Raw genomic sequence first — 13,726 nt, forward strand, 5'->3', positions numbered from 1 at the left:
TGGCCGCCTAGCGTAATGCCGTGTGCCAGAAAAAGGCACCATGACAACTTCCAGGTAAAGTCCCAATTTGGAAAGTCTTATTGCAAATTGTGAAATTCCAAAACAGCCCAATACAATAAACTGATGGAAAAGGGGGCTATAGGTGGTTGTGGACTTGTCAAGAATCTTGTCAGTTTACAAGATACAGTGAGAAGCTGAAACTTGAGCTTGTAATTAACCTTTTCTTCATCATAGAACAGTTTTGAAGGGGAGGCAAGGACCCACTTGGTCCCAAAGCAGTTACCACCAAAATCGAATCTTCAATAGTGATTTGAGAGGGTGGGGAGAGGAGCCTCACCTGCCTCATCAATCAGAAGCAGGTGGGTGATGGGTAGGGAGTTAGGAGGGGGAGATGCCAATGTTACTTCTGGGTGGGAACCCTTTGCACACGTCATATAACCTAGAGGAAGTGAGTCCCTTCTCGAAGTCCTTTGTCCAGGACTCATATACAGCAAGCCCGCAGATGGGATGATGGGCAGGTGGACAGCATGAGAAAACAGCTTCCTAATTCTGAGCAGGAGGATATCTGGGAGTTTGTCTTAATTTGGGTTCCCTCAGATCAGGAGCTGAGACAAGGATCTGGGGGCAGGTAATTTACTCAGGAGGTGATTCCAGCAGGCAGAAGTGAAGAAGCGGGAAAAGTTAGCTAAGGAAGAGAGAAACTCCAAAAACAGCTGGTGAGTGGTGTGGGCAACTGGGCAGGGGAGTGGGTAGGGTGAGCCGAGAGTCACCTAGGATACAAAAGTTACAGGGGCACTTACTCTCAGGTTTGTGAAAAACTGGCCTACAATTAGGGCTCAGACTTTCTAGGGATTCTCTGAGAAACTTGACTCAGAATGGTTTCTCCAAGGCGTGGGAGGCTAGGGCACTTATTTATCTTCCAACCCTTGTCCTGCATCGATTAAGGGTTGTCCTCATGGATGTCAACATCTCCCCTTCTCTCTGCACTTCTGGGCTGCTGCATGGAGAGAAGCCAGAGGCTTTGAAGAAAGCCCTGAGACAGAAAAGCTGCATAGTTGTACTCAAAGTCAGATGAGGTAAGGAATGTGGTGTGGGACGCCAAGAGCATCTGCTACAGGGGTGAAATACTAGGATCCAAGCATGGCCTCCCCCAGTGGGTTTTGGAGGAGCTACCCTCTATCCTGACTACCGGTCAAAGTGCTGGGTGTATCCAGGGAGGACCCTGCATGTGCTTAGATGATCCTCTGCATGTGAAGCACAGGGTTACTCACCTCCCCCTCAATAAGGGAGGGGCAGCAGCATTGCCCTTTGTGTGGACAATCCTGGGACACGGTGTGGCAGGATGGTTCTCTAATTTTCTCCCCTTTTATCTCCCTGCTTCTTTCAGAGGGCAGAAAGGACATTTTATCTCCATTGAACCTCCTTAGTGGGTTTGGAAGGGCAGGAATCTTTATTCCCATCGTATAGACAAGGAAAGTTGTTCAGAGAAGTTGTGACATGTGAATGAGAGAAGGCCTGGAATCAAATTGGAACCTTCTGCCCTCTCATCCAGAGCTCCGTCCAGAGAACCATATGCTTAGCCGATGAGTCGAGTGTTTCTATGTGGATCATGTGCAGACATCTTCAGCTTCCAAGTGGTTCTGGGGCTCCCTGTTCCAACTACAAAAATCATCATTATTCAACGGGCGCACACACACACACACACGCCTTTATATTGCTTTATAATAGGATTAAATCTGTAAGCAGGAGCAGTCACATTTCTAATAATCAATTAAGTCAGTTCTGGCCAGGAAAAAAAAACAGAGTGATTTTCATGCATACCCCTTTAGAATTTGTTATCTTTGTACAATGAATCATATCGACTGTTTGTTCTTGTTGTTGGTTCTGTTGTCAGAACTGGTGTTTTATAGGGTCAACTGTAGACATGAACTTTCTTGGTACAGATTTGATGCCCACAGGCAAATCCTGCCTTTCTCTGCCTGAACTCACTTGGATGATGATTCATCTGGGGCTTCTCAGGAAAACACACTTCAAATGCATTTCCACTTCAGAGAATGTATGAGTGATTTTCCAGAGACAGAAAGCGTTGCTGATATTTGGGTCCTAGGGAGCATTTATCTGTAGGAAAAGGACGTGGACCTGTCAGCAGAGATGAAGATGGAAGCTGGCACCCTAGTCCATGTTGTGGGGGTTCTATCTGAGCAGACTTAGTGACTTTTAGTCAATGTGCTTGAGAGACTCAAAAATCCATAGTTCAGGTCCCCATTTGGCACAGCCTCCTTCTAATCTCTCTGCCCCCAAGTTCAGCTTCTCTGAATTCATCCCTGTGGCCAGAGGGATCTTTACAAAACACAAATCCAACCAGTAATGTGTAACACTCATTGGGTGTTTTTGCCCACCTAGCCTCCTTCTTCCTTTTTGTAACAATCCTTTAACTTTTTTGTGGGGTGTGTATGGGAGGGATGGGAGGAGGCAATTGATTGCTGTCTTGTTGAGGCTATCAATCAGATGCCCCTCCCTTCCCTTGCTGGAGCTGGGCCAATCAGATGCTCTATCCTTGGAATTCAAATCCTGACTGGACACTGACAGGGAAAAAAGCTGGAACTGATTGGTCTTGGCCCCATGAAGAGATCGTCTATTGGTGCCTACTGCCCAGAAACCTACCCAGCCTTGGCTGCTGTCCTTGCTGACTATTCAGCATGTAGTTCCATTCTGAGCTTCCTCATAGCCTTCCAGTAAATTCCTTTTATGCTGAAATTGGTTTCTGTTGCTTATAACCAAATAACTCTGACTGACATAGAAATTGCTATCTGGCAATGAGTGTTGCTACTGATGGACCTTAAAGTGTAGCATTGGCCAAGTTGAGGTGGAGTGGGACACTGCAAGTCTTCTATCCCCAGATCTGAGTCTGGAAATTTCCATTATGCTTTTAGCTGTAGCCTGTTCTATCTGGAGACTCAGACCACTTGCCTCTTGCAGCAGGAGTTTAAGGGCCTTGATGGAAATACCTGTAGGATTTGGAAAGACATGGGTACTTCTTGCAGGTTTAGTAGTCACACAAGGAAAGATAAACTTTCATATGGCCTAAACTGGGCCATATGAAAGCAGAAAGGGAGTCTTTTTCTGTCTATGGCCAGCCACCCAATATCTTATAGTCTTAGGCCTTGGAGAGCGTGAAAAACAAATTTCTGTCCCAAGCCGGTATTGGTGGAGTAAAGGCAGGGGTTGGAAACATTGGTGTGCTGGAGCCAACTCATACTGGCTCAAGTCAACTGTGCAAACCGCTTCCCAATTCTGCCTGCAGAGATGTCACATTGGTAGCTTAACATGGGCCATAGTGGGAGTACTTATACCAGATAAATCAGAAAACGCTACAAATCAGGTTTTTTTTTTTTCCCTCTTGAAGAGCTAATTGTTAAACATTTACCAGCATACTAATTATTGGAAACATAGAGATGGAGGTAAGAAGCTGGGAGAAGCCTGACACTCTCCCCTCCTCTCACTCTTTCCCCAAAGGATCTTGTCCCTGTACTCTTTGTAGGGCAAAGGAGACATTACTTTACAGAGCTGTCCAATGGAACACAGACTGGGGTAGGGGCAGGTGAGCTGTGCCTCCACACCCAATCCAAATGCTTTTCAACAATATCTAAGTGCAGTGGCTGGCTGAGGCTAGAATGCAGGCAATTCAGCTGAGGGGTGAAGGAGGACAAGACATCTATTGCTAAAAGGCAGTAATATCCAGTCCCAAGTCTAGATTGAAGGACCATAACCCAACAAGATCTAATGAGTTGACAAAATGCAAGAGATAGAAATCATACTAGTGTTTTAAGAGAGTTGTATTGCCAGAGAAACTTCAGTTCACTCAAATAATGGCCCATGATTGCTCAAATCTGAAGACAATTTCCAGGGCCCACTGATGCCAACGGAAAGTGCAATAAGCTGTCCATTCCTCAAAAGGAATCTCTTCCCAGCACTCCTGTCTTATGAGGGAGCAGGACAGTGGATGATGTATTCTCCCAGAAACAAGACCAAGAAATCCACTCTCAGGGCAAGCAGTACATGCTCCAGGGTATACTGTGGATTGGCACTTCTGGATGTGGTTTCTCCTTTTCTAAATAGGGGTTTTTATTGAAGCTAACATGTTTATCCTATACTACTGTATATCAGAAGGCTGGCCTTTGGGTACTGGGGCCATGAGGAGCTACCTTTAGACTGATCAAGAAGAAAGCATTTAATTCATTGGACAAATATTGTGAATTTACTTTGACACTGTTCCAGGTGCTGGGGATACATCAATAAGCAAAGTAGAGTCCTTACCCTCACAGAGCTTACATTCTAGTGGGGAAAACAGACAATAGGCAAGTACATATATGATAGCCAGAGGGTGATAAGTGCTATGTATGTGACTGGTAATTAGATAGGTTGGTAAGGGAAGAACTGAAGAAAGTGTGGGAGTGAGCTGTGTGGATGTAATGGCTGAGGAAAAAGCAAGTGCCAAGGGCCTTTGCACTGAGGCAAGAGCATGCCTGGTGTGTTTAAGAACAGCAAGGAAGACAATGTGGCCGAAGCACAGAGAGTGGTGGGGAGATGAGGTCAGAGAGGAGTAAGGGCCGGATTATGTAAAACCATTGTAATGATGCCTACTCAGAGTACCATAGGAGCCATGGGTGGATTTTGAGCTCTGGCTGCTGTTGGAGGAGAATACACTGTTGGGGACAAGAGTAGAAATGGGGACCAGCTGGAAGGCTATTGAAATAGTACTTCTGAGAGATGATGGGTACTTGGATAGAGTTGATAGTTAAAGTTCCCTTTCTCTAGAATTTCCTTTTCTATTACCCACTATGGAATTCCTATTTTTTAAATTTTTTATGACTCAGCTCAAATAATCCAAGCCCAAGATAGAAATGTCACAATTCAGAGTAGCAGATTGTAACCACTTCTGTGAAGAGGGATGAGAATGTAAGCTAAGCCATTTAAATTTTTTTACAAAAAAATTGTGAGCTATAACACACAGACAGAAAAGTGCATTAGACATTTATGTTTAGCTTGACAGTTATAAAGACAACACTTCTAAAGAGAACCACCGAGGTGAGGAATTAGAACATTGCCAAAGACCAAGTCACAAACACCTCCTTCGCTCTACCAGTAACCTCTACCCTGACTTTTATGGACTAATTCCTGCTTTTCTTTTTTTTTTTTCTGTCTTCAAAACTATTGCATTTAATTTTTTTTCCAGTTTTAAAATTTGTGAAACATTTTTTTTATTGATGTCATAATAGTTTCTAACATTGTGAGATTCCAGTTGTACATTATTATTTGTCAGTTACCATATAAATGTGCCCCTTCACCCCTTGTGCCCACCCCCCAATTCCCTTCCCCCTGGTAACCACCAAACTGTTCTCTCTGTCCATGTGTTATATTCCACATATGAGAGAGGTCATACAGTGTTTGTCTTTCTCTGTCTGGCTTATTTCATTTAACGTAATACCCTCCAAGTCCACCCATGTTCTTGCAAATGGGACGAGTTTGTCTTTTTTTAATGACTGAGTAGTATTCCATTATATATATATACCACATCTTCTTTATCCAATCATCTGTTGTTGGACACTTGGATTGCTTCCACATCTTGGCTATAGTGAATACTGCTGCAATGAACATAGGGGTGCATAAGCCACTTTGGATTGTTGATTTAAATTCTTTGGATAAATACCCAGAAGCAGGATAGCTGGATCATAAGCTATTTCTATTTTTAATTTTTTGAGGTATCTCCATACTGTTTTCCATAGAGGCTGCACCAGTTGGCGTTCCCACCAGCAGTGAATGAGGGTTCCCTTTTCTCCACATCCTCTCCAACATTTGTTATTTTTTGTCTTGCTGATTATAGCCATTCTCACAGTTATAAGGTGATATCTTAATGTAGTTTTGATTTGCCTTTCCCTGATGATTAGTGATGTTGAACATCTTTTCATATGCCTATTGGCCATCTGTATATCTTCCTTGGAAAAATGTCTGTTCATATCTTCTGCCCATTTTTTGATCTGGTTATTTGTTTTTTTTGTTGTTCAGATGTGTGAGTTCTTTATATATTATGGAGATTAACCCCTTGTTGGATATATGGTTTGCAAATATTTTCTCCCAGCTGGTGGGTTGTCTTTTCATTTTGATCCTGGTTTCACTTGCCTTGCAGAAGCTCTTTAGTCTGATGAAGTCCCACTTTTTTATTTTTTCTTTTGTTTCCCTTGTCCAAGTAGACATGGAATTTGAGAAGATCCCTTTATGACCAATGACAAATAGTGTACTGCCTACATTTTCTTCCAGGAGTTTTATAGTTTCAGGTCTTACCTTCAGGTCTTTGATTCATTTTGAGTTAATTTTTCCATATGGCAAAAGCAGACGGTCTACTTTCATTCTTTTGCAAGCGGCTGTCCAGTTTTCCCAGCACCATTTATTGAAGAGACTTTCCTTTCTCCATTGTATGTTCTTTGCTCTTTTGTCGAAGGTTAGCTCCCTGTACATCTGAGGTTTTATTTCTGGGGTTTCAATTCTGTTCCATTGATCTGTGTGTCTGTTTTTGTACCAGTACCATGCTGTTTTGATTACTATCGCTTTGTAGTATGTTTTGAAGTCAGGGACTTTGATGCCTCCAGCTTTGTTCTTTTTTCTCAGGATTGCTTTAGCTATTTGGGGTCTTTTGTTGCCCCATATTAATTTTAGGATTCTTTGTTTTATTTCCGTGAAGAATGTCATTGGGATTCTGATTGGGATGGCATTGAATCTGTAGATTGCTTTAGGTAGTATGGACATTTTAACTATGTTTATTCTTCCAATCCATGTACATGGGATATCTTTCCATTTCTTTATGTCATCATCGATTTCTTTCAATAATGTCTTATAGTTTTCATCGTATGTCTTTCACCTCCTTGCTTAAATTTATTCCTAGATATTTTATTCTTTTCATTGCGATTATAAATGAGATTGTATTCTTGAGTTCTCTTTCTGTTAGTTTGTTGTTAAAGTATAGAAATGCAAAAGATTTTTGTAAGTTGATTTTGTACCCTGCAACTTTGCTGTAGTTGTTGATTATTTCTAATAGTTTTCTGATGGATTCTTTAGGGTTTCCTATATATAAAATCATGTCGTCTGCAAACAGCGAGAGTTACACTTCTTCATTGCCTATTTGGATTCCTTTTTCTTGCCTAATTGCTCTGGCCAGAACTCCCATCACTATGTTGAATAATAGTGGCGAGAGTGGGCACCCTTGTCTTGTTCCTGTTCTCAGAGGGATGGCTTTCAGTTTTTCACTGTTGAGTATGATGTTGGCTGTGGGTTTGTCATATATGGCCTTTATTATGTTGAGGTAGTTTCCTTCTATACCCATTTTGTTGAGAGTTTTTATCATAAATGGATGTTGGATCTTGTCAGATGCTTTCTCTGCATCTATTGAGATGATCATGTGGTTTTTATTCCTCATTTTGTTAATGTGGTATATCACATTGATTGATTTACAGATGTTGAACCATCCCTGTGTCCCTGGTATAAATCCCACTTGATTGTGGTGTATGATATTTCTAATGTATTGCTGTATTCGGTTTGCCAATATTTTGTTGAGGATTTTTGCATCTATGTTCATCAGCGATATTGGCCTGTAATTTTCCTTCTTTGTATTGTCCTTGTCTGGCTTTGGTATCACGGTGATGTTGGCCTCATAGAATGTGTTAGGAAGTGTTCCATCTTCCTCTATTTTTTGGAATAGTTTGAGAAGGATAGGTATTAAATCTTCTTTGAATGTTTGGTAAAATTCTCCAGAGAAGCCATCTGGTCCTGGATTTTTATTTTTTGGGAGGTTTTTGATTACTGTTTCAATCTCTTTACTTGTGATTGGTCTATTCAGGTTCTCTATTTCTTCTTGATTCAGTTTTGGGAGGTTGTATGAGTCTAAGAATTTATCCATTTCTTCTAGATTGTCAAATTTGTTGTAATATAGTTTTTCATAGTATTCTCCTATAATCCTTTGTATTTCTGTGGATCCATTGTGATTTCTCCTCTTTCATTTCTAATTTTATTTATTTGTGCCTTCTCTGTTTTTTTCTTGATGAGTCTGGCTAAGGGTTTGTCAATTTTGTTTATCTTCTCAAAGAACCATCTTTTTGTTTCATTGATCCTTTCTACTGTTTTTTTGGTTTCAATTTCATTTATTTCTGCTCTAATTTTTATTATTTCCCTCCTTCTGCTGACTTTGGGCTTTGTTTGTTCTTCTTTTTCTAGTTCTGTTAGGTGTAGTTTAAGATTGCTTATTTGGAATTTTTCTTGTTTGTTAAGGTGGGCATGTCTTGCTATGAATTTCCCTCTCAGGACTGTATTTGCTGCGTACCATATGAGTTGGTATGGTATATTTTCATTTTCATTTGTTGCCAGATATTCTTTGATTTCTCCTTTAATTTCTTCAATGTTCCATTGGTTGTTCAGTAGCATGTTGTTTAGTCTCCACATCTTTGTCACTTTCCCGCTCTTTTCTTGTAGTTGATGTCTAGTTTCATAGCATTATGGTCTGAAAAGATGCTTGCTATGATTTCAATCTTCTTAAATTTATAGAAGCTTGCCTTGTTTCCCAACATATGGTCTATCCTTGAGAATGTTCCATGCGTGCTTGAGAAGAATGTGTAATCTGTTCTTTTCGGATGGAGTGCTCTCTATATATCTATTAAGTCCATCTGGTCTAGTTTTTCATTTAAGTCCACTATTTCCTTATTGACTTTCTGTCTGGATGATCTATCCATTGCTGTAAGCGAGGTGTTATGGTCTCCTACTATCATTGTGTTGTTGTTGATATCTTTCCTTTTAGGTTTGTTAATAGTGGCTTTATGTACTTTGGTGCTCCTGTGTTGGGTGCATATATATTTATAAGTGTTATGTCTTCTTGGTGGAGTGTCCCTTTTATCATTATATATTGTCCCTCTTTCTCTCATTACATTTTTCATCTTGAAGCCTACTTTGTCTGATATAAGTATGGCAACGGCTGCTTTCTTTTGTTTGCCATTAACTTGGAGTATCGTCTTCCATCCCTTCACTCTGAGCCTGTCTTTGTATTTAGAGCTGAGATGTGTTTCCTGGAGGCAGCAAATTGTTGGGTCTTGTTTTTCAATCCATCCGGCCACTCTGTGTCTTTTGATGGGGGAATTCAATCCATTTACATTAGAGTGATTATTGATATATGAGGGCTTAATGCTGCCATTTTATCTCTTGTTTTTCTGTTGTTATGTATTTCCCTTGTTTCTCGTCCCATGTATTTTGGACTGCTAATTCAATTTGGTGGCTCTCTATGATGGTTTTCTCAGTTTTGTCTTTATTTATCATTTGTGTCTTTGTTCTGGTTTTTTGTTTAGTGTTTACTGTGTGGTTTGTATAAAAGATGAGATAGTCCACTCCCTGATAGCCTCTTGTTCCCTTAGTCTAAGCAGGTTTCATCCCTTTCCTCTTCCCCTTCTAAGTTGTTGTTGTCACAACTTATTCCATTATGTGTTGTGAATTTGTGGTTAAACTGAAGTGATAATATTTATTTTTGATGTTTTTTTTCCTTTATCTTTAGAGTTTTAATGAAGTGTTTGCTAATCTGTTCTGATAGAGAGCTGCAATTTCTCATTTTGTCTGCCTGTTTATCTGCTTGCTCCAGGCTTTGCAAACCCTTTCTTTCTTTTCTTTTTTTTCAGGTACGAGGGCTTTCTCAATCAAATCTTGTAGGGGTTGTCTTGTGGCAATGGACTTCCTCAGCTTTTGTTTATCTGGGAAAGTTTTATTTCTCCATCATATCTGAAGGATATTTTCACTGGATATAGTATTCCTGGCTGAAAGTTTTTGTCTTTCAAAATTTTGAATATATCATTCCACTCTGTCCTAGCCTGTAAGGTTTCTGCTGAAAAATCCACTGAAAGCCTGATAGGGCTTCCTTTATAGGTTATTCTCTTCTGCCTTGCTGCCCTTAATATTTTTTCTTTATCATTGACTTTTGCCAGCTTTACGAATATATGCCTTGGAAAAGGTCTTTTTACATTGATGTAATTAGGAGTCCTGTCGGCTTCTTTTACATCTAGTTCCAGCTCCGTCTCCAGGTTTAGGAAGTTCTCAGTTATTATTTCTTTGAACAAGCTCTCTGCTCCTTTTACCCCCTCTTCTCCCTCGGGAATACCTATAATCCTTATGTTGCGTTTCCTAATTGAGTCAGATATTTCTCGGAGAATTTCTTCATTTCTTTTTAGTCTAAGTTCTCTCTCCTCCTCCGTCTGAAGCATTTCTGTGTTCCTAGCCTCCAGATTGCTAATTCTATCCTCCATATTATCAGCCCTATTGTTTAAGGACTCCAGATTTTTCTTTATCTCATCCATTGTGTTTTTCATCTCTAACAATTCTGTTTGCTTTTTCTTTATAGTTTCAATCTCTTTTGTGAAGAAGTCCCTCTGTTCAGTAATTTGTTTCCTGATTTCATTGAGCTGTCTTTCGGAATTCTCTTGTAGCTCATTGAGTTTTCTTATGAAGGCTGTCTTGAATTCTTTGTCATTTAGATCATAGATTTCCATGCCTTCAGGATCGGTTTCTGGGTGTTTGTCTTTTTCCTTCTGGTCTGGAGTATTAATACATTTCTTTATACCATTTGATGGAGTGGATTTGTGCCACTGCATAGTGATAGTTTCTGGATGCAGGTTCCACGTGCTGCCACTTGTGGGGGCGGGGCAGGGGCTGTGTAATCTGAGCCCACTGCTGCAATCTCTGTCAGCTGTGCCTGTCCAAGCCTGGGTCACTCCTGGGATTGCAGTGGCCCTGTGGGGTCTCTGACTGAATGGGAAAGTAGTCATGTGGGGGGCTCAGGGCCACTGCTGCCTGCTCCCACAGATCCCAGGGGTTGTGCTCCCTGCTTCTGGGCCACAGCAGTACCATGGGTGTTCATGGCAGCTGGGAGCTTGTTCACCCAGACTGGGATCTCAGCTGCCCTCTGCTCCTAGATGGCACCAGCCGTTGTGTTTGGTGAGAGGGAGCTCCCCTCTGGGACTGAGCCAGCCACTCCCTGGGACAGGGTGAGATTGTGGGGTCTCCCACCAGACGAGAGTGATCACATGGGGGCTCAGGGCTACTGCCGCCAGCTCCCACAGTCCCACTGAGTCACATTTCCCACTTCGGGGCTACAGCAGTACTATGGGTGTTCACGGCAGTGGGGAGCTTGTTTGCCCGGACTGGGATCTCAGCCGCCCTCTGCTCCTAGGTTGCACCAGCCATTGTCCTTGGTGGGCGGGACCTCCCCTCTGGGAGGGAGCCAAAGCCACTCCCTGGGACCACGGTGGGCTTGTGGTTTCTCCCACTAGATGAAAGAGTGGTCACATGGGGGCTCTGGGCCACTGCCACCCACTCGCACAGTCCTGCTGAGACATGCTTCCCCTCTTTGGGGCCGCAGCAGTACTATGGGTGTTCATGGCAGCCGGCAGCTTGTTCGCCTGAGCAGCAGCTCAGCTGCCCTCTACTCCTAGGTAGCACTGGCCTTTGTGCTTGGTGGGTTGGGCTCCTCCACTGGGTCCAAGCCTGTGCAGCTCTCTGTGGGCTGTGTGGCGCTGAGGGCTCCCCTACTAGGTGGGGAAGTGATCACACGGTGGGCTCAGGGCTGCCGTCACCTGTTTCCACAATCGCACTGAGATATGCTCCCACCCTCGGGGCGACAGCAGTGCTATGATGGCTCCAGCTGGGAAAGTAGTCACACACGTGTGCTGGGCTGCCTGGGGTCCAGAGGGTGCTCACCTATCTCCACCACCTCCTCGGTGGGGGCGTAGTCCAGCCATGTTTAGATATACAGCTGCTCGGGTCTCTCAGGCATCCTGGTGTGCTGCGTGGGTATCCTCCACTGATCAATGAATGTCCTTTTCATTGTAGTTAGAAGGCTGAGAGACACAGGGAACAGCTCACTCCGCTGTGTTGCTGATGTCACCAATTCCTGCTTTTCTTTATGCATCGCTAAACAATATATTTAATTTTGCCTGTTTTTGAACCTCATAAAATTATATAGCATATACAGTTTGTGTCTGGCTTCTTTCACTCAATATTATATTTCTAATATTCATCTGTAGACTCATATGAGGCTATATCTCATTCATTCTCATTATTGCATAAAATTACATTAAAAATATACCACAATTTATTAATTTAATCTACTGATATTAGGTTGCTTCTAATTTGACTCTATTATGACCAATGTTGATAAGAAATCTTGTGTATGTCTCCTAGAGCACATGTGCATGGATTTCTCTAAGTTTCATACTTGTGAATAGAAGACCTGAGTCACGGGTATATGTATCTTTAGCTCTTTTAGTAAAGTTAAACTGTTTTCCAAAATGATTGTGCCAGTTTACACTCTCCAGCAGTGTATCAGAGTTCCTGTTGCTCTACATCTTTGCCAACACTTGATATTTGTTAGACTGTAAAGGTTTTGCAGATCTGATAAACATGTAGTGGTATTTCACTATGGTTTTAATTTGCATCTTCCCTGATTACTAATTAGGTTATGCACCCTTTTATATGTTTATTGGTTATTCAGGCTTCCTCCTTTGTGAAGTGCCTCTTCAAATCTCTCGCCATTTTTTCTACTGTGTTGTCTATTTTGTATTGATTTGTAGAAGTTAATCAAAGTCTCCTCTGAATATTAGGCTTTTGTTGGATATAAGTGTTTGAAGTATTTTCTTCTACTCTATAGCTTGCCTTTTCATTCTTTTAAAGATATATTTTAACTAACTGATATTCTAAATTTTAGTGTAGTCAAATTTTCAGTCTTTTTGCTATTCCAAGGTCGTGTAGATATTTTCCTCTATTATCTTCTTATTAGATTTATAGATTTTAGCTTTATAGATTTGCCTTTCACATTTAGGTACACCTGGAATTGATTTTTAAGTCTGGTTTTATGTAGGGGTCCAATTTTGTTTCTTTTCTTATGAAAACACAATTGTCCTAGCACCATTTGTAGGAAGATAATTTTTCCTCACTGCTGTGCTATGCCATCTTTGTCATATATTAGGTGTCCATATATGCTTTGGTCTGTTTCTTTTTGTGGTTGATTTTCAGCTAAATTGTAGTATGATCTGAAAACATACATTATATACTTTTAATCCCTTGAAAACTTTTTGAATCTTATTCTATGTGCAGGTATATAGATTATTTTTGTAAATGTTCTATAAGTACTTGAAAAGAACATGTATTTAGCAGCTGATTGATTAGTTTACATGGTATATACTTTTCTCTCCTTTTATTTTTACTCATTTGGTAACCTTAGGTTTCAGGTGTGTCTCTCTGTAAATATCATTTATTTGATTTTTTTTTTATTCTGCCTGATAATCTTTGTCTATTTTCTGGATCATTTATTCCATTTACATTTAATATAATTACTGATATATTTGTGTTCAAATATACTACATTACTCTGTCTTTTCTACTTGTTACTCTTGTTCTATATTTCTCTTTTATCTTCTTTCTTACCTTACTTTTTTGATTACCTAATTATTTCTTATTAATTTTACATCCCCAGCACTTGAGAAAGGGATTTCACCTTTGTCTTAAGGCAAATGCTTTAGCACACCAAGGCTCTGTGTTGGCTGGGTGTTCCTGGTCATCCATGTCTGTGTGTTACGCAGTTTAACAGACAAAAAGTCAGGGTAGTGTTTATGATGGAGGTGTATTTTAAAAAACCTGCAGGTTCCAGG

The sequence above is a fragment of the Diceros bicornis genome, chromosome 2 (genome assembly GCF_020826845.1).
Source record: "Diceros bicornis minor isolate mBicDic1 chromosome 2, mDicBic1.mat.cur, whole genome shotgun sequence".
NCBI classification, from domain to species: domain Eukaryota; kingdom Metazoa; phylum Chordata; class Mammalia; order Perissodactyla; family Rhinocerotidae; genus Diceros; species Diceros bicornis.